The sequence below is a fragment of the Rhipicephalus sanguineus genome, chromosome 5 (assembly GCF_013339695.2).
Source record: "Rhipicephalus sanguineus isolate Rsan-2018 chromosome 5, BIME_Rsan_1.4, whole genome shotgun sequence".
Lineage (NCBI taxonomy): Eukaryota > Metazoa > Arthropoda > Arachnida > Ixodida > Ixodidae > Rhipicephalus > Rhipicephalus sanguineus.
This window is the reverse complement of record NC_051180.1, coordinates 187,418,297-187,440,375: the sequence shown is the minus strand read 5'-3', so window position 1 is coordinate 187,440,375 and position 22,079 is coordinate 187,418,297. Positions and strand designations below refer to the sequence as shown.

Here is a 22,079-nt window from a genome sequence, read left to right as displayed (position 1 = left end):
CGCCTCTTGGCCCGGTGGACGTAGTCCTTGACACGTCCCAGGGCTCCGCTATGCAGGTGCTCGAACCCCGGAGGTACACCTGTAGGAAGCTGCGATGAAACTGGTGTAGCCGGACGACACGTCAACGTTGCGCCGTCGATCAGGAGTCCCAACTGCTGGACGGCGTCGAGCCCCAGCAGTGAAGTGCCGTGTGCTGTCACGTAGAAGGTGACAAAGGCCCGCTTGCCATGATGCTGCAAGTCTGTGCGGAAATAGCCCAGAACCGGTATGCGATGCTTCGAAAAATTTTTCAAGCGAACTGACGCTGGCAGCAGGCGATGCTTCGAAGCGAAAAGCGTGTCGAAGTCCTTCTTGGTCATCAATGATGACGACGCTCCGGTGTCCACCAGCAATGACATGTGGCTATGTCCGCCGACGATAACAGGGATGCGCAAGTCTCTTGGGCTAGTCGGCGCAGCTTGCACGGACAGGACTGTGGCAGTGCCGGAGTCAGCGTCTTGGACGGGGGCAACTTCTTGCACCGACGCTTGCCGTCTACGGCAGACTGCCGCGAAATGCCCCTTGATGTGGCAAAATTGGCAAGTTTTGTTTTTTGCCGGACAATTTCTGGAATTGGCCAAATGCCCTGACTTGCCGCAGCGAAAACAAGGGCCAACTAGAGGCTTGGAAGCAGGCTGACCATCTTGGCCGCGAACGCCGTCCTGGAGGCGCGCTGACGAGCCCACGTAGCCATCTTGGACGCGGCCACCCGAGTTGGGGGGGAAGCCGCCGCCATGTTGAGTCACATGCGGGGCCGCCGAGGAAGCCGACCCGCCATTTTGTGATGCTGCTGCGTAGCCACGTGCGACGCGCTGGACGCTACCGCCGTCCCCGGCGAGCGAGCCGAGTAGCCGTTCATTTTCTCCGAATGCCGCGTTGGCTTTGTTGAGCGCTTCCAAGTCGCGTCCAACTTCTTCGGCTTTCTGCAGCGTAAGGGCTTCCCCGTACGACAGTAGCTTGGCGCGTACATGTGCGTTGGCGACTCCGTGAATTACTTGGTCCCGCACTCTGTCGTCGTAAGTGGCGCCAAACTTGCACGAGAGGGCTTTCTCCTTGAGAGCTGCGACGAATTCGAGGAAGGTTTCGCCGGGCAGTTGTTCGCGGCTCGTGAATAGGTGCCGCTCGGCTAGCACGTTAGTCGTCTCGGCAAAGAGCCCGTCTAGGAATTGTAGCAACGTGTCGTACTCCGTCGCCGCCGCCGCTTCCGTCGTCGACACCGCACCTGTGCCCAACGCCGCCGGCGTGCTGGCTGTGTGTGGAGCATTTTGGACGCCTTGAGCTTCGAGCTGCTCCTGCGCGGCGAAGTATTTCCGCTGGCCTTCGACACCGAGCGCGCTGAGAAGTGCTGACGCGCGTCTTTCGTCCTCCCAGCCGCTTCCGCCGGCCGCCTTCAGGTGTACCTGGAAAATTTTTTTCCATTTATGCCACGGAATAGGAGGCGTGCCGGGCACGTTGAGGAACGGAGGAAGGTTTGCAAAATGGGCCGCCATGTGTGCAGGAGGTAGGCAGTAGGCTCAAGCAGGAAGGTGGCGTCGTAGAGGGAGCCGGAGCGGGAACAAAGAAAAGTCAGGTAGACGCGCTTGTAGCGTGCAGGAAGCAGCACCGACGCGCAGCAGAAAAATGTGACCCGTAGCGTAGTGTCACGTACGTCGTGCTCTTCCTGGCGTCGCCTGTCGTAGTAGCGTAGCGGTTCAACTACCTCGTCGCCATGTGTTGTGTAGGGCAGGAGCGCGGCGTAACCCGCGGCGGGCCGACGGAGAGGCCCAACGACGGGAGGGCGCGTAAGTGACGACGCAGAGACCAAGCTTCGGCGAGACTGACGGGAGACTGCTCTCCCGCGTTTATTGCAGGCGGTTTTAAGGAGAGAAAAGAAAGGCTATTGGTCAGCGAGGCACGGGTCACATGACCGGCATGACCACGCCGGATTGGTGGTAGCACAGAGGCATGGCAGAAACCCAGCTCCCCCCAGTAGCATGAATAGAAAGCACAACAGCACTGGTGTCTCAGCATGGCACCAGGGGTCGCACGACACAACAGAGAGCACAACACGAGCGGTGCAACATCAACTAGCCCAACGTCGTTCCCATTTGGTGTTTGAGGGTTTGCATTGTCAGATGTTTCTATGGCTAGGCCTGATTTCCATCCCGAGCTTTGTGTCTCGCTCCCTTGTTTGTTGCTTGGCGTGCGAGGCCCGATCAGCTGAAGTGGGTACGATGCCGCGTGTTCCATGTGCACCATCGGAACTAAAGAAAAGCGGCAACTACAAGGCCCTGGCGATGGTGAAAAAAGCAGCGATTATTCGCCAGGTGGAAGGCAGCCGACCTCAATCCAAAGTTTCTTGGGACTTTTCGTTGGGCGATGAGATCGTCCATTAGCTACTCGAACCGGCGCATGTGGACAGTGACTGCCATGATGACTTGCCAACCCACCAGGGGTGGCCAAATATTGGCTGAAATACAGGCCGATCTGGTCTCGCGTAAACGTGCATGTGTACAGACGCGCATTGACAAGTTTTTCCTGGCCGCTGGGCCAATAAAGGTGTTTTTTACCAGCGAATCTTTTTTTTCGGACTCCCAATTATTCGGATTTTTCGGTGGTTCCTGTCGAGTCTGAAAAACGGTCTGCAACTGGATTTACTTATAAACTTGTTTAGCAAAGAAACTCTAGTGAGTGAGACATGGTGAGACAGCATGATGAAGACGAGCACGTTGCTGTTGTCGAGAGTATGTGCAGTTCGCACATTTAAGGTGCCAAAACTAGAGCCGTGCGAATACCAAAATTTTGAGTGCGAAGCGAATTTGAATAAGAAAGTTTGAGTGCAAATCGAATAATTTTCTAATATTTCTCGAATATTTTTCAAATACTTTGAAGTGAAATTACAGGCTGCGCTAGTTCCAGAACAAACTCAACTGTCCTCGTTTGCGCTCAAGCCTATCAGAAGATTCTAAAATAATCTGGAAGCTTCCCAGACATTCGGGTGCGGTTTGCAAGAAGCAGTGGCTATGTGTGTAACAGATCGGTTACATGGAAATACAAAAAAGACTGCACGTGGCAATACGCAGAGACTCTTTTTAAGTACCTTATTTTCTGGTGGTTTGTAGTTGGGGGTTCAGGTTATATAGAGTAGCAGGGTCTACTTTAGGAAATACGGTATCTAAAAATTGTAGAAAGGTGTAAGACATGCAGTCCTACATGCCTTTATTATTTGAGAAGTGTGATATTTTTTCTTTTCTTATTTTCAAATGTAAAGTGAACCTACCTGGAAAAACTTTTTTTTAATCTATTTCATATGTTGTTACCAGGGTTATATAAATTACGTGGTTTGTAAAAAGGTAGTGTAGTTCATACCAGGCGATAATCTGTTCAAAAAAGCTTTCTCCAGAGGCTTTTTGAATATTATGTGTATTCTAAGCCGATTAAAATATGTGCTTGTTCCTCCAAGTTGCTACAAATTTGTTTTTTCAAGCTCCAAAAATTACATAATAAACGCCGCTAACTGCTCCCAAACAAGGTTCACCTGCTCCTAAATTGAAATTTTGCTGCTCCCAAAACTGCTCCCAAATCGATTTCAGCCATCTCACCCCTGTGAATCCTGCGTGGGTAGGCTGGGTGTTTCAAATATCCGCATACTCGGAGCTAGCAAGAATACTGTGGCACAAAAATTAATGGGGCTCATTTTATCAATGTGGAATGTGGTGTCTGTGTCAGTGATACATCAGTGACCCTGCACAGAGTAGAATTCCAATTCTGGATAGAATGCTTCCATAAACATGTGGTTATTCTTTGATTATTCTCTACACATGTATGGCTGCACATTCTCTACACATGTATGGCTACACATGGCTGTCTGGTATAAAGGTAACTTGCCTTCTTCAAATAAATCGAATTGCAAGTTGACACTTTTTTCTTCCCTGGATTCTTCTCCTGGTGTTGTGTTGTAACCATCTCGCATAAGTATGAACCATCCTACTGCAGCGGCAGTTGAGTGGATAGATGATCCGCCTCCGATGCGGGAAGTACTTGGTTTGATTCCCAGTGCTGGTCTCATACTGGAAAGAGGTAGCCTGGCTTGGCACTCACTGCTGTGGGCACTCATATCTCGAGAAGGTGGCCTCTTCTTCCCACTCTCTTACCACCACCGCTACTAGTACAGTACAGTCGAACCCACTTATAACGATTCCAGATATAACAATTTATCGGTTATAACGACCATATTTCGGTGCACTTACGTTTTTCCTATGCTACCCATTGAAATTGCGTCCACATATAGTGAACATTTTTCAAAGCCTCCTACTTTTACAACGAACACTTCAGACACAGTCGCGGTAAAAATATGGCGTATACGAAACGAAAAAAAGTTAAACCGGGCCTTCTAAAGCATGAGAGGGGCAGTCTCACGTGTGCCCCACTCCAGTTTAATTGTGACGAAGATACCCTAGATCGGCGAGCACCGCATGCTGATTTCAGACGCTGCAAGCGAGGTCACTCACTTTTCTGGCATTTCTTCAGTTGCAGAATGGCAGTGACAAATAAAAAGAAAAAAGAAATAGGAGGCAGCATGAAGCCTTGTGGTCAGCTTTCACACGGCAGCCTTTTCTGGTGCCGTTCTCTGCAGCTCCGACCGCCTACGATGAACCTAGGCCTTGAACACAAGAAGCCATGACGGCGATAACTTTCCGGTGCTTAAAAGTTAACTGCACCGATGCCACAATGTGCCGCAAAATGTCTTTTCGTTAACGGCAGAGACCGGCCGATCAATGATTATGACCTCGGCACGATTGCGGCGATGGGACAAGCATCAGAAGGGAGTGAAGGCGATGTGGTGGCCGGCGATGAATGTGCCATTATGACTTATTGCTGACAACCTTATCACAGTCATCTGCAGCTGTCGGCTTGGCTGCACGTGTGGCGTACACTGTTCGGATTGACAACGGTACAAGCAGTACAAGCGCACAATGCTGCCATTTGCAAGTTCGCCGCGCCGTGCGAGATAAAGTGCGCATCACTTCGTAGAAAGGAAAGTAGCTCGCTGGTGTTGAGCGGCACGGTCACCGAGAAACGTCGATGCACTTACAGCGAGCGTATACTTCGTGCTTTATTAGGTGACAACACAATGCGCCCCACGCCTGTCGTGCAGGACCGTCAGAGCATCGCGGAGACGTAGAGTGCACGTTGCTTGCAAAATGCTTGTCTTCGCCACGTTGAACAAACAGGCTACTCGCCGCACCCGTGCACGGTAACAAGTGAAGCGGGCACAAAGAGCGCACAGATGCACATCATACAGCAAGTGGCCCGGCAATGATGGCGGGAGCCATGTAGGCGACGCACTGCACGCAACTAGCCAGGGATGATCGGCTCCACGTGGCGGTACCGCGGTTCAGTGAAACGGTGTCGGTTCACTGCAAAGGCAGTTTGATTCACTCGTGCACGCGGTGGGCGTCACTTCACAAGGTGAAAAGGCCTAACTTCTCACCAGAGGGGTTTCAACAAAAATGCTCCGAAAAAAAAAAGCGGCTTGGTCGCTAGTGCATGTTTTTGAGGGCGAGTCCATTTACAACGAACTACTGATATAACAACCAGTTTTCATGGCACTTTCGTGTTGGTTATAAACGGGTTCGACTGTATAAGAAAGTACTTCTTTGCAGGTTAAGGATAGGACATGCCCATGGAACACACTCTTATCCCCTTAATGGAAGTGATCCCCCAGATGTGACGGGTGTGGCGACACCTTTACAGTCCTCCATGTTCTCATCCAGTGTCCCAAAATAGAAACTCAGCATAAAAAGTACTTTCACCTCACATATCGTGAACACATTCCTCTTCATCCAGCATTTTTTCTTAGCAATGAGCCAGACGCTTTTTGATTTCAAAACAGTCCTAAAGTTTTTAAAAGATGTCAACAAGTTACAAAATAATCTGGCTTAGTCATCCGTAGTGCAGCTGAAGCTTCAGTGAAACAACTTTTTATAGCACAAGTGCTCACTTCTTGACTTCAAGCACCCTCTCGAACACTAGTGCTTTCCATGGATTTTAGGCTATCATCTCTTTGTAATGGAGGTTTTATGCGCATAGCTCACATCATTCGTCATTCTCATAGTTTTATTACTTGGATAACTTCCGCATTTATACCCAGGCCCTTATACAGCCACGTCACATCTACCATTAGCAACTCATTTATTCATCGCATAGACTACACTGGAAATTCACTACCACATGACATGGTGCTCTTTGGCTATAACTGGCCCTTGTGCCATTCAACACAACACATCATCAGAGCTTTGCTGCGTAGGGAGAGCATGGTCCCGAGGAATCTGGCGGCATCGGCGTTCACTTTTTCTTGTTTTTCTAAATTTGTGTGACTGACGGCTGTCAGAAATGTGTGCGAAGACATGGATGGTGTACGTGAGTGACAATGCAGAAGACTTGCAGTGTACCGGGTTGTCACTCCGGCTACAGAGGTACTAGCGAAAAGGTTTCGTTTAATTTGCTGAGGGACGGCGATGAGAGAGATGAATGGAAATGTGTAATACCACGACAGGAAGCTGGCGGATTTATCTTCGATTCTGAAGACGTTATAGTGTGCGAAAAACATTTTTATATGCCACCGATATTATTCGAACGGATGACTTCATGGTGAATGGAGAAAATGTGTTTTTGCAGCGCGAGAAGACAAAGCTGCATGCCAGCGCTCTTTCTTTCGCAGCGTGCTAATTTTTTAGGTTATTTTCAGCTTATTGTGTGCTTTGCATTGTTTCCTTCTTTGTCGTTGTTAAAAAAAGCATTTTGTTCTACTTTTATTGACTGAATGTGAACTAAGCTAATTTAATAAAATTTTAACATTGTACTTCAGAGTTTGCTTTGTTTTTTGCAATACCTTGCTTCCTTCATGTACTGGCCTTGCAGAGAGTTTTCCTATCCTAGGAAAATGATGTTCATAGCTTTTTATTTTCTAAGGTATTTTTTAGTAAAAGTATTTCTATCTTTCTCTTTCATTCGTAGCATTCTCGCTTTGTTTACTGTAATATAGTGGCTCTTCAGTGTGATGTTCTAAAAAATATTGTTACGGGGAGGATATTACCACACACGCTCCTTTCTTTCTATGTTTTCTGTTACCAGCCCATTGCACATGTAGCTGCTGCCTTGCGCAAACTGTGCCAAAATGTCTGGGGACATTTGAGATTGTTTTGGGATCATCTGTTGGGCTTGAGCGTGCAAACGCGAACAGCTGAGTTTATTCTCGAACTAACACAGCCACCTGCGATAAGGCTCGAATGTTCGATGCCACATGTATAAATGCCGACACGCCTTGCTGTGGACCAGTTTTATCGACGGCCGGTGCTCTGTTCGCCACTATCAGTGTACAGTGTGTATTGCTGTAGTTTGACTTTCCGTTTCCTGGCCACAAGTTCGGCCAAATAAAGAGTTTAGTCTGACACACCAACTGCTGCCTTCGTTGACGTTACGACCCCGTGACATCTGGTGGAGGTGCTGTTCGTTCATGTTCCGGGCGCCCCCGTCAAACAGTGAACCCAGCCGACGTCGCGAAGAAGACACCGACACCATTAGCGACATTCGAGCCAGCCACAGACTGAAAGGACTACCCCCACAATACCGACCCCTACCGGACAAGCCAAAAGCCACGCCGACAAAGACAACAGGCACAATGACGGCCGCAGCGTCCCCTGCTGCGATAGTAGTGCAGCCGCCCAGGGAGCCGCCGACATTCGGTGGTTCGCCATGTGAAGACCTCGAAACCTGGCTGGAGACGTTCGAAAGGGTTGCAACATTTAACAACTGGAACGCCGACAACAAGCTGTGCGACGTGTACTTTTACCTGGAAGAAGCAGCAAGGACATGGCTCGAGAACCGGGAGTCCACACTTTGAACATGGGACCTCTTTCGCAGTGCTTTTTTGAAGACGTTCACGAGCATTGTCCGATAGAAAAGGGCCGCAACCTGGAGACATGGGTGCAACTCCCTAACGAAAACGTGACCATCTTCGCGGAAGAAATTACCCAACTGTTCTGCCACACTGACCCCAACATGCCTGAAGAGAAGAAGGTTCGTTTCTTCATGCGACGAGTAAAGGAACAGGTCTTCGCTGGACTTCTGAGGAATCCACCAAATACCGTCCAGGAATTTATCTCAGAGGCAACAACAATAGAAAAGACACTGGAAATGAGCACCTGGCAATTCAATCGCCGCTCTACGCAGACATTCAGTCACTCTGCTCAGATGACCTGCGCGAGACCATAAGGGCCATAGTATGTGAGGAGCCTCTTCGTATGTTCCCGTCGTCCCTACCTCAAGTTTCCTCAATCGTAGATCTTGTTCGAGAGTAAATCCAGCAATCATTGGGTGGTACCCTCAAACCGCCATAGCCGCAGCTGCAAGCAATGAGCTATGCTGCTGCAGCTCGAGGCAACACCCCTCCCCTTCCACACCCACGTCAAGACGCTGCACCGGCGCAGCAGTTCCGCCGCCAGGCACCACCGCTACCCCCACTAATGTCATACGGCCCGCCAACAGGCCAGCAATACATGCCTAGGAAAACCAACATTTGGTGCACCCCCGACCGCCACCCACTCTGCTACCATTGCAGAGAAGCTGGCCACACCTACCACTGCTGCCAGTACCGACAGATGCGACTGTCTAGGTTTGCCATTCACGCTTCGCGTCCACAGCTGTGTGAACGACCACGCGACATCACCAACTACCTCGCAAGAGCGCTGTGGATACCTCGACAACCTTCCCATTCGCCATCGCCAGGCTGCTATGTCTCACCGCAGCGCCGCCAGTACACTGGCCCAACCTGGGGCCGGTCGCCTAGCCCGTATCTGGAAAACTGAAGACAGCAACCGATGGAGGTGCAGTTGCTGTACGATGAAACATCGAAGATCTTTCGACGCCACGATGAAATCTAAAGAACACACCCCGCAAGCCGAACAGAGCCCTGACGACGCAACATGGAAGCAGCGGAGCAAACCAACGTAGCCGTGATTCGACGCCGCGACCTAACGGGAACGCAAGGCGACGGACTAATGACCTCGGCGTACTGTTCGACGGCCGCAATGTCACCGCTCTTGTCGACACTGGAGTACACTATTCTGTCACCAGTGGACCGTTCACGACAAAGTTGAAGAAAATTAGGACTGCGTGGCAAGGCCCCGAAATCCGGACCGCTGGAGGCCACTTAATAACGCCGGCTGGAGTCTGCACTGCAAGAGTCACTATTAATAACCGGACTTATCTTGCGAGCTTAGTAATCTGACAACATTGCTCCAGAAATGTGATACCGGGGATGGACTTGCTAAGTCACTGCACAACACAAAGTACTTTTCATCAATGGATCTCAAGACCGGCTACTGGCAAATCAAAGTCAACGAGAGAGATCGAGAAAAGACTGCCTTTAGAACACCAGAGGGCCTGTTCGAGTTCAAGGTCATGCCCTTTGGTCCTTGCTCAGCACCCACGACATTTCAACGTGTTATGGATACAGTACTGGCCGGCTTGAAGTGGCAGACATGCCTCGTGTACCTGGACGACGTTGTTGTGTTTTCCTCAAACTTCGGTGAACACCTTCGGCGCCTTGAAGCTGTACTTCAAGTAATCAAGATCTTCGGACTCACCTTGAAGCCTGAAAAGTGCCGCTTCATGTACGAGGAGCTGTTCTTTTTGGGTCACGTGATCAGCAAGACTGGAGTGCTCCCAGACCCGCGGAAAACAGGTGTCATCGCTGCCTTCCTGCTACCAACCAACAAGAACGCCATATGCTGATTTCTCGGCTTGTGCCCCTACTACAGACGCTTCGTCAAGGAATTTTCACGAATCACCGAGCCTCTAACACACCTTACGAAGACTGACGTGTCATTCAAGTGGGAAACGGCGCAAATCAACGTAGTCCCAAATATAAGGAAGAAACTTGCATTAGGTTCAACGTTGTTGTCAACCTGAACGAAACTAACTTGAAACAAAAACCAATTTAAGGAATTTTTTTCTGAAATAAATTAGTAAAAATAAGCGCTAACTTTTTTTTTCTTACACATATGGCTTTTTTCTTCTAGCACGGGCACTAACGCTATTGCGTTAAAACATATGTCACCCATAGTCACGCCTGGTTTTATTTTGACAAGGCTACACCAGTGATTTGATAGCTGCGCCAATTGCACCATATTGCACCAAGACGTGAAACCAGTCAAACCTGCTACATCCTGCTTCATCTCCGCTGTTCTGCGCCAAAACTGCGCCAAACTATAAGCACACTAGCGTAAAAACGTGTGCAGCCCGCCGCCGCCGGCAAAATGCGACACTCCAAAGCTTCCGCCCGGCAAAATTTTCATGCTGCGAGAAGAATGGGTTCGTGCTTCATTTTTCGCGGTACTTTCTCCGCGAAAAATTAAGCACGAACCCATTCCCCGGCCCGGCGCTTTCTGGGGGACCTGACCAGACGTAGATTGATGGGAAGGCTCGTTAAGCGCTAGTTTGGCTTGCTCAGGCTTTCGGGGCCCACATAATTATCTCCAGACTGTTGTAAATTGGCGTGACCCTCCAAAAAATTCCACGCCAGGCCTGCGCGGAAAGCGCAGCACAGTCACAGCGAAAGCTGGAAGAGCGGCATTTGTAGAGCCTGTTATGAACTCTCTTGTGGCTACTAATACAAGTACATTAGCAATGTACCCACAATGCCACAAATCATAATTTTTGGGAAGTAGGGAAGCACCCATCACGACATCATTCGTTATTCTGCGGAGAAGCGAGGTACCATCTGTAAGGCATTATGTGCATTTTGTTGATGCGACGGTTGATGACGATGAAGAATTATGGCTGAGCCCTTTGTAATGGGTTGGAAGCTTTGAACGACCCACTAGTTACGTAATTCATATTGTGTGACGCCCGGTAGTTATTTAACTATCCCACCACGCTTTATAACATACGTTAACCGGAGAAACGGAGACCGAGAGAGAGAGGGAATTAACTTTATTGAGAGCCTGAGGAAATCGATCATCAGAGCCTTATGGGCTTCCTTGGCAACCAATAGAAGTGCACTAGCGAGGAACACAGTATGCTATAAATTATAATTTTTGTGAAGTAGGGAAGCAGCCACTATGCAATTTTTCGTCATTCTGCGGAGAACCGTGGTACTCACTAAACACCTGTAAGGCAATATGTGCACTTTGTTGATGCTGTGGCTGATGACGATGAAGAATTATCGTAGAGGCCTTTGTAATGGGTTGGAAGCACTCAACAACCCACTCGTTGCGCAATTTGCATTGTGTGACGCCCGCTTACAGAATTCGCGTTTGTGTGATGCCTGGTTGTTATTTTACTCTTCTACCACACTACATTACATATGTTAATGTGGTTCCTTCCCGACATGAAGCCTGTATAGGGTCCTTTTGCAACACATTTTCAAGCACCGGCATGGTCCTGAGGTAGAACACTGGGCTCCCACGCAGAGGGCCCAGGTTTGAACCTCGTTACATCCTGGAAATTTTTTCTTATTTCCTTTTTTTTCTTATTTCGTGCAATAGCGGGTATGGACACCGGCAGCGGCAGCTATGGCACCAAAAATGGTCGTTGAAATGATCTCGTAACAGCTTTCGCTGTAAAATGCACTTTGGTAGGAGCGGCTCGCCACGAGCTGAAAATTTCAGTCGTTAGTACAGCGACGTCCTTGTCTGTCTTGTTTTTGCCGCCTTTTTTAAGTTCCGCTGCTCGAACCAGTGTTATACCCCTGTCACACGGACAACCTTAACCGTGGTTAAGCTGACTACGGTTAGGGGTAGCTACACAGCAGACTGGAGTTACTGTATATGCTGCCAAAGGTAGCATATACAGTAACTCTAAAGCAGACATAACAGCAGAGTCTCCTAACCGCGGTTACCGCAAACCGAAAAGCTGGCAAGATGGCGGGCAAGCTTCGCACCAGCCGTGAACTGGCGCAGTTAATTGGCAGCTTGGTGGTGTTTGAGGATTTTCACGGAATGCGACTCCACTCGGGGAGTAAAACTCATGGAAAACTAGGTTTGCCGTGGAACGACTAGCAACAAAGACTATTCCGTCCTCGGCGGTATTTGCAAAAAGCATATCGCTGCACGTTTCTTGAGGAGATTTGCTTTTCGCATTCTTCGTGTCTCGCCGTCTATGAGCCTCAGGTCATTCCACCAAGTTCATTGTCGACATCCTGAACAAGATGGATGAAAATGGTGATATTATATCACCTTGCTGTAGCCAATGCAGTGATGCCAGTGGATTTTGCATTGTCTGCAGTCAGACTATTAACTGTGAACAGCATGGTTTTGCAGCAATAAAGCGGCATGTTACAAGCGAGAGGCATATTGAGGCCACGAAGCAGCACCGGAATTCAGCAGGTGTGCTGAAAACTCCAAAGACCTGCATGTCAGACATATTTGGACTTCTCGCAGTGTTCAGCTACGCTCTCAGGCGACCGCGTGGTTCGTGCAGACTCTCTCTTTGTTCTGGGAATTACTTTCAAATAAATTGCTTTCTATTGAGCAGATACGGCCACATCTCTATTTCTGAGGATGTTCACGGACTTCGAAATCGCTAAACAGTTTTCCTGCAAACGAACGGAAGCCTCCTACATAGTGCATACCTGCCAAGTCTCCCGGATTTTTTTAGAGACTACCGGGTTTCGACCATTTCTTACGTTGGTATGGTTGGCAAGAAAATCTCCCGGATATCGAAATTTCTGTGCGTGATCTAGCCACATTGACAAAATTTGCAACCCAATCCGATCCAGGCTTTTTGCGAACCCATAGTAAACGAATTTAGGAGGCATTGATGTAAACGTAACTGGCTGATACGAATTCACGCAATTCCCCAGCCGACTTCCACTGTGTCAAATGGGCCGAAATTCGGATGTTCCGAACACTTTTTTGCGTCGCGGCAGGTTTTACGAACTTTAGTACCGAATCCGTCGAGCGACGGCCGAGAGCAGAATGCTGGAAGATTCGGAACTACGCGCGCGGCCAGCGTGCACACTATCATAACTGTGGTTGTCGTTTGCCACAACCGCTGTGGACGATACTGCGGTCGCTTTTGACATGATCATGTATGGCGACGACGAAACTGACGGAACTCCGAAAGTGCATGCGCATCCAACGCTCACCCTGTCGAAGTGACGCTGCTTTCCGCAAACGCCACGGTCAAAACAGCGGCAGATGCAATCGTAGATAGCAACAAACAACGTAGTTTTGAGGGCACGTGCACGGCCAGCGCACGTGGATTGAAAACGGAACTACCGTTTGCCGCATTCGCCGCTCACGAAACCACGGTCACTATCAGCGCGATCATCGATAGCGACTACGAGCTCCGAAGGTATGCGGCTAACGCAGCAGTAGATTAAAGGCAGGTAAAAAAAGGCACGAAGCCTTTCGGCTTTCGTGTCTATCATCGCTTGTCACTATGGTGGAGCGGACTTTGGCACTTAGTTTTCACTTGGCCTCAAGCGAAGCTTTGATGTCTGCTTTTGCGACAGCCAGCTACGCCGTCCCTTATTGGTCCATTCACGTGTGTGTGTCCCAGAAAGGCGTACGCGAGTTCCTTTGATGGAAATAAATGTTTTGTGCGTGTATCGTGGTTTGAAAAATGTAGTCGGGGAAACCCTACCTGCGTTGTTTGTTTGGCCACTCTAAGCCATTATAAGACTGCAATGCCAATGTTTACGCTTACGGGGCTGTGCGGTGATCCACTGGTGTTATGCAAACACTCATTATTGAACAGAACTTTTTATTTCAGAAGAGTTCCTCCTTATTTGACTGTTTTGCTTCATACGGTCCATTTTTCCACTTGGCAGTGAGCTTTTAGCTACTCCAAAAACTGTTTTTCTGCTGCAAAATGCACTTTTGTCTGCTCCAAAAGCCCTTTTTCCTGCTCCAAAACGCACTTTTTGTTGCTCCAAAAACCTGCTCCAAAACAGCTTCAGTCAATCACATCAATGCTACACGCACCCACATGCATGGAACAGTGGATGCAACAGTCGCGCTGTTGCGTACCAGAGGGTACTATGGGTGGCGGTGGTTTATTGTTCCTGTCTATGCTCCCGCAGGAACACTACTGTGTGCTTTCGTTATTTCATGATTTATGTGACAACTAACACTGATCGTCTCCCCGCAACTTTCTTGCTCGCCCTGCTCGCATAATCACTGCATTCGTTCTGCATGTCATAGTATTTCACAGCACTGTCCACCTGGCCGGCATCGCCTGGACCACATATGTGAGGCTCAATGTTCGGTACAACAGACTTTTCACACGAGCATGCATGGGTAAGCGGCAGAAGCCATGCCGTGGTAGACTTTGGGTGTCTCTATGTTACAGTTTTATGTTTCGAAGGATTGAAAAACCCCTTTCTCGATTTTATAAACTTCCTGATTTAACAAAGCAATTTGAGCCATATTTCAATCCTTGAAAAACGTGTGACAGGTCTTTTAAGTTCTTTGAATATTCTTGAATTTTCTCCTTTCAAATCTGTGCGAACCCTGGATAAGGACCTATCTTGGTGATGAAGACCTCTGGGGCACCATGACGCAGGACGATGTTTTCAACAAAACTTGGCTACCTCGGCAGCACTGGCTTTGTGCGAGGCCCTTGTTTCGGCGTAGGGGGTGAAGTATTCTGTGGCTATGACAATCCATTTACTTCCAGAAGTCGACGTCAGGAGCAACCCCACTAAGATCATTCGAATTTGCTAGAACAGTTGGTGAGGTGACTCGATGGACTACCGAAGTCCGGCTGAGCTAGTTGGCAGTGTCTTCCATCGCAAGTGCTTGCATAATGGGCGACATCAAAATTGAGGTGCGGCCAACAATACTTCTCGTGAATCCTTGCAAGTGTATGCAAGTAGCCGAGGTAACCAGCAGTTACGTCGTCATGCAGGACCTGGAGAATCTCCAGACTTCGTGCCGAGGGAACAACAGCAAGGTAGTTGGCGCGGTCTGTTAAGAAGTTCTTTGCAAGTACGCCATTTGGCAAGCGGAAGAAAGACAATTCACGCCTGAATGTTGTCGGGATGACATCGGTATTGCCTTCTAGGTACTCTACAAGGCTTCATAGTTGTGGATCAGTCCACTGTCGTTCGGTAAATTCGTCCGTGCTTAAGGTTCTCAGGAATGTGTTCTGATCCTTCTAGTTTTGCAGCAGCGGATCAGTATGGGTGTAGACAAGCAGTCAGCTTCTGAGTGTTTCTGTCTGTACTTGTGCATCACAGTGATGTCGAATTCTCGGAGTCTGAGGCTCCACCGTGCAATGCGATCGAAAGGGTTCTTTAGGTTTGTCAGCCAACTCAAGACGTGATGGTAGCTCGCCACTTGCAGGGGCATAACTTTGATGCAGTGCAGATGGTGGCAAGGCATTCCTTTTTCATCGTTGAATAGTTGGCTTCGACTTTTGACAGCGACCGGCTATCATAGGCAATGAGTCTTTCAAGACCGTTTCTTCTCTGTACAAGCACGCCGCCGAGTCCTACAGTGCTTGCATCTGTGTAAATTTCGGTTTTGGTATGCTTGTGTAAGTGAGAAAGAACGCGCGGCAACTGCAGGAGTTGTTTTAGCTCCTCGAATGCTTTGATCTGAGGGGTTTCTCACTTGAAGTTCACAGCAGATTTCGTCAGAACTGTCAATGGCGCGGTCTACCAATAGGTGCTGGTTGTCCTTGATGATGCCTTCTATATCTGCGGATTTCTCCATGCCTACAGAAATGATGACGCTCTAGTGAGGCAGTATGGTGACCTGGTCTTTGAGTACCATTGCGATGGTAAGAAACGTGAACAGTGCGGCATCTGTGTCCTCTGCTGTTTCTCATTTCTTTTCAAGCCGTTGTAGCCTGGATGGTAATAAGAAGCCACTAGAGTCATCCATGACGCAATGAAGGACCACTCTAGCATCTTTTTATTGCCACCAAAATTGGAGAGCGATAAAAACTGTGTGCCGCAATGTTTGCGTTTATTTCCGTTGCCTCTGTACACTCAAGGCCCGGTTTCTTGTGTCACTGTAACTCTTGTTCTGAAGATAGCATTATCGACTCGGATCTCAGGTTGATGACAGCACCATGCTGGTTTAATGGGGGACATGGCACTTGAAAAAGTTTTTTATTTCTGGATCGATTTGGATGAAACTGTCAGAGTTTATGTAAATTTGTGTGCTAATTTCAAATATGCAATTATATTTGTAGTATAATGTGTATTTTTTGAAATACAAAATATTTCATGTGCCCTTTGGGGAGCAATATTTTTTCTAAACTGAGTGAGTTACAAATTAAATCAGCATATCACAATAATCTGGAATCAGAATTGTGTGCAGTGCAACAAAAATGGATGTTCTACACCCATTAGAACAAAAGTTATGGTATGTTGAACATTCACGAGTGAAATTCCAGCTTGAAATTGACTCACTCGCGAATGTTCAACATACTATAACTTTTGTTCAAATGGGTTTAGAACATTCATTTTTGTTGCACTGCACACAGTTCTGGTTGCAGATTATTGTGACATGCTGATTAACTTTGTAACACACTCAGTTGAGAAATAATCTTGCTCCCCAAAAGGCACATGAAATATTTTCTATTTTAAAAACTACACATTATACTACAAAAGTAAGTGCATATTTGAAATCAGCACACAAATATACATAAAGTCACCAAGTTTCATCAAAATCGATCGAGAAGTAAAGAAAATTTTTTAAGGGCAGTGTCCCCCCTTAAGAAGTCCATACCGAGAATTCTCTCTTGCGAGCATTCCTTCAAGGTGACGAATGTCGCAGGGTAAGTCCGATCATGAACAGTGACTCTTGCCGTGCACGTTCCTGTCAGTGTTATTAAAGGGCCAGTAAACAGGCTCCAACTTTTTTTTTACACCTCCCAAACAAGCTCGCTAATTTGTGCAGAAGGCCGCAGTGATCACATTTTGCGAATGTCACAGTGCTGCGGACCGTGCAGCCACTCCATTTCAAAAAACTATTCCCGTGCCCCTCTCCAGCACCTGTCCAATCCTGCTCATACACAAAGTAATGTAATCTTGCCCATGGGCAATATTATGCAGCACCGACTTGGTCAATAGACCTTTTTCAAGCTATCCCAGAAGCCACTGCGAGCGCGCAGTGCAGTATGGGAAATGTGTGTACACCGGCGGAGGCGAGCTCGGTTAAGCAAGCGCCCGACGCAGTGACAGCTGTGTGATCGAAGCTACGACACGAAAAAAAAAAAAATCCGAGTTTGGTGAATGCAGTCTGTCGACGTAGCCTGTTCATCCGCATCGTGAAACGTACGTATCATTTATATTTGCGCGTCCAAAATAGATATACGTGCACAAAACAGGCGCACGCTCACCGTGACTACTATGCTTTGCTCTCGAATATTTTCAGGGTCGCATCTTCAGAATAACTGATCAACTGCTTCGCGTGTGCTGCAGCAATGACATCTGTGAAAAAGAGGTGAGTGTTCATTTTGAAAAAACTAGAAAACTGGAGCTTTGTCCAGACTGTAAACAGCCGGCTGCGCCGCCCGGGGTAGCATGGCGATATGTTGCATTTAGAATCGGGTGACGCACTTGGGTGCTTCTTTCGTATGGTTCGGAGGTCAAACAGTGTTATTCAAGAGCAGATAATATGAGTTAATGTTGAACTTACAGCGACTGACGAACGTGCAAGATTTTGAGCTGCTAATGTATGTGCCGGCTGCAGTTATATCTACTCAGCGTGGCGTTTTAGAAAAACTGTACGACAGCAGTTATCGAAGAGCATCGACTAGCGAAATTACGGGAACCGCACTGATAGCCATAATGTTGCGTAGATTTCAAACGTTCAAACACGTGTCAACATGCCCAAAGCTAGCACACACTGACATGCAGTCCTGTACCTATATATTTTGGGCTCTATCCTATCCGAAACTTGTCATACCTAGGTTCTGTATTAAAGAGCAATTTCGGGAGCAGAATGACCTGAGCATCTAAAGCTTCGAATGTGCTGTAACTGGGCATTTTCTTAGTCACAGTGATCGGATTTGATATTTCTAGAAGGTTATTAATACTGACAAAAATAATATGATGCAGTCTGCACTATTATGAACTGACAGTGTGTTTAAAACTCATTGTGGGGGCTTGTGTGTTATTACGAGTGGGAAAAACAGTGCTTAAAAGCCGGGACAAGAAAGGACGCAACACCATGTAGCTGTGGTCTTGCGTCCTTCCTTGTCCCATATTTTAAGTGCTGTTTTCCACTCGTGGCCACAAACAAGTTATAACAGATGATATATTATGAACATTTTATTTGTGAAGTGCCCAAATTCATGTGCCAAGGAAAATAATCTGCCCGCTATGATTAGCATAGGCTTCCAAGACTTTTGTAATTATGCTTTTCTATTTTTATGAATGTCAGAAAGTTGAGCTGGTTAGTCAGCGTTTGTGTCATCTCGTTGTGTTCAGCTGTGTACGTATTTGTATACCCATCCTCTTTTCTGATGTATTATTTTTCATGCAACTGCCACGTCGTGTACAACTTTGTTTTTACTATTCAAGTGGGCTCACTTATATTGCTACAAAAAATGGTGCAAAAATTTATTCATACAACCTAAAAGGCAAGAGACATACGATATATGAAAGCGCAGAAAATGAATCATAACCTCGTGTGTACATCAAAGCAATGCTTTTCTGATGATTGGAAATGTCATCAACTCTAACAAAAACACAGTGATATAGTTGAGCGAGGGTTGAGCAATGTTTTATTTTAGAGCACAACACACAGGTTACAAAACGAAACATTCCAGGACTAGTTTATTGCAACATTTCTGTCACTGCATTCTTGAATAAGAGGAATGCAAGCAAGCAAAAAGAATCAGTGGTGCATTTGAGACTGTTCTGTGTAGATTAAAATAGACAACTCAACTACGTTTTACCAGGACCAAGCGTGCCTATGACATATTGTTCCAGGTGTTGAAGTAACAGTTTTATATCTACCATGTTTTTATTTGTTACATTGATTTGCTATGTTTGTGCTGTTCATTGCAGGCCGGTGCTCACTCCACAACAAGAACTTCAGGTTCCAAGAGGCCCATGGACCAAGCAACTCAAAGATTTTCCTGCAGAATTTTGTGAAGAAAGCATCAAGCAGCATGAAAGAGCCCATGGCGCCGAGAAGCACTGCACTGCTGGATATCGCATGTTCAAAGCCGACAAGGTTGGATCTGTGCTTTTGCACTATGACAAGGACAGTACATTTGTTAAAGCAAGTGTCCAAGCATCCTTTTCACTAGCCAAGATATACGAGACTAGCTGCATACTCTCCTCAGGCGGCAAAGTTGAAAGCGGCAGGTGCACATGTGCGGCTGGCGCAGGTGGCGTGTGCAAGCATGTCGCTGCTTTACTGTGGTACTTGCTAGATGTTCAACGCATGGGCCACCTATTTGTACCAGATAGTGTATCGTGCACATCGAAACCAAAAGCATGGGGGTGTCGGAGCACAAAGCGTAAACTTGGGGTGACCAGCTTTTCAGATCTGCAATTTACTAGGCACCAGCCAGGTAAAGTGCCTCGACAACAAGAATGCTCAGCTGAAAAGCTGAACGTTCCGATGAAAGTGTCTGCCCTGAAGAAATTATGTACAGGTTTCCAAGAATCCGGGCTCTCTCCCATGTTAGTTGCGGTGATTGAGGAGGCCGGATATGAACCGAATAAACTTGACCAGCCAGCTGAAAGTGTGCCCACACCACAACAACAAATAAGGCTGCCATTGTGTGCAGCAGACTATCAAACACAAGAGGACATGAGTGCTTGTGCTCTGTCACTTGAAGAAGCTCACGCCCTAGAAGAAATGACAAGGGGCCAGAGTAGTGTCCCTCTCTGGCATGAAGAAAGAAAGAAAAGAATAACTGCGTCTCGCTTTAGAGACGTTGTAACAAGAAAAGCCCCTGTGACTGAAAAATTTGTTGCCTCTATCAGAGGCTCAAGATCAGCTCCTGCTACTAAATTCATGAAGGCAGGCCTGGAAAATGAAGCGAGTGCCATCAATAAGTATAAAGACCTGCAAAATGTAGAAGTTTTCCCCATAGGTTTGTGTGTAAACCCCAGTGTACCTGTGTTTTCATGTGTGTATAGGACTTCATATTTGCCGCATATAGACAAATTCTGATTACAAGTGTATCGCGGCATTTTTCACGTTACCATTCCGTGACTAGACACTCTGACCAGCAAGCTTTCCTTTGCGCCAAAGAAAATAGGCACCATAAAATTGGTTGTCGGTCTCTTTAAAAAAGCCTTCACATAAGTTAGCTGTTCAGAATACACATCTTATTTTAAAAGGCATCTGTGATATATATAGGTGTTCAGCGCTTTCTTTCTTCAGGGTGTTAAAAATGAACTTTTGCAAGCATAGCCACTTTTACAATGAGTAGAACAGCAGCAAAAGGCTGCCCCTTGTTGCATGGTATGTACAAAGCATCCTGTATAGATAACAGTGTGTGTGTCCTGTGTTATGCCAACCAGGCCTGCAGCCAAAAATTTTCCTCAAGGAAGGGGGCACTTTTCAATATTTATGTTCTATAAAACACCCCCTCTATCAGAATTTCAATCAAGGTGGAGCCGGGCCTTGTGTAATTATATGTTGTGAGTAGGCAACAGCACTGCCAGAATAGAACTATTGGAATTTCTAGTCATTTGCTACTATTCAAGGCACAATGAGAATGTGCTTTGGATACAGTCTGTATGCAAGGCTTTTTATTAAGGGTGTGCGAATAGTGAAATTCCATCTCGAATCGAATCGAATAGTGGCCAAAAATATCGAATATCAAATATTGAATAGTACGTATATTTTCACGAAGCGGTACCGCCAAAGTCAGGGACGCTACAGCTTGGTAGCAGCTTTATTACTCGCTTGTTCAGAAGGGTATTTTTCTTCTGCCTTCATGGGCGCGTACTGCGCAGGCATGTTGATAGAAGAGGCGTCACTCCAGTTAGCAGGGGCTCTTGTGACCTTCTAACGGCTAAAAGAAGGAGGTACGGTAGCTAGTTCTACCCCCCCCCCTATTGGTCGCGGAATACGGATTCAATTTCGCGTCATGTATGGTCGCGCGATTGTGCTTTATCTCCATGGGTACCCGCGTCGCCCAAAAATCTTCGGGCGCCCGTTCACAGCAGCGTTTTAACTACGTGCCGGAACGATGGGAGTTTTTTAAAGAGTGGTGCAGTGCGGCAGTGACGACTGCACAGCGTGAACAAATTTTAATATGTGAATCCAATCACCGAGGGTTTCACGAGCCGAAGTCAGGATGTTTTACGGCGCCTGCTGCATACGCGACCGAACTATCGCAAAAAAAGTCCGTGTCTTCGCTTCAGAGGCGAAGTTGTAAAGTGCTTGTCAGTTTTCTCACGTTTTTTTTTTACTTGTGAAAATTACATAATCGCCTTTAAAATAAACATGCACTCACTTTTGTACCAGGATATCTGTGAAAATTTTAACGAAAGGCCTACTGTACCGATGTTAGTGTTAGTTTTAGCAATCCCAACCTAGCTAAGTAACACCATTGACCTTTGTCGCGTTTTAGATATTCGTCCTGTCGAATTATTCGAAACTTCAAATACTAGCTATTCGAAAGTCAAATCGAATTATTCGGTTAGGTATTATTCGATTCGAATTCGAAACTCGAATATTCGCACACTCCTACTTTTTATCACTGCTGATCATCCCTTGTGCACGTTCTTGAATGTCGAAAAGTGCTAAGAGGGGTGTTGAATGTGTACCTGTACAAAATGTTATGCTGCATATTTATGAAGTGCAATAAATTGGTTTTACCAACAAGTTGGTCTTGATTGAATCAAACAGTGCACATCAAAATGCTTTACTGAAAGACATTCATAATGATTTTCTGGCTGTGTATTCAACAAATAATCAGCCATATAGACAGCATGGGACACATGCTAAACATGAAAATCGTAACTTTGTAAACATGTACTGCGTAATCCATCAATCCATTTCGCGGAATCAACCATCGACAAGGCCATATGTGAACGAACAACTGTGATTTTTTTGTTACGA

At 47.0% G+C, this 22,079-nt stretch overlaps 1 protein-coding gene across 1 annotated transcript in view; it reads left to right on the top strand.

Moving 5' to 3' along the window:
* The window catches only part of LOC119394522 (tight junction protein ZO-1), a 521,713-nt gene that overhangs the window by 342,298 nt on the left and 157,336 nt on the right, over positions 1–22,079 (top strand). The window lies entirely within an intron of this gene.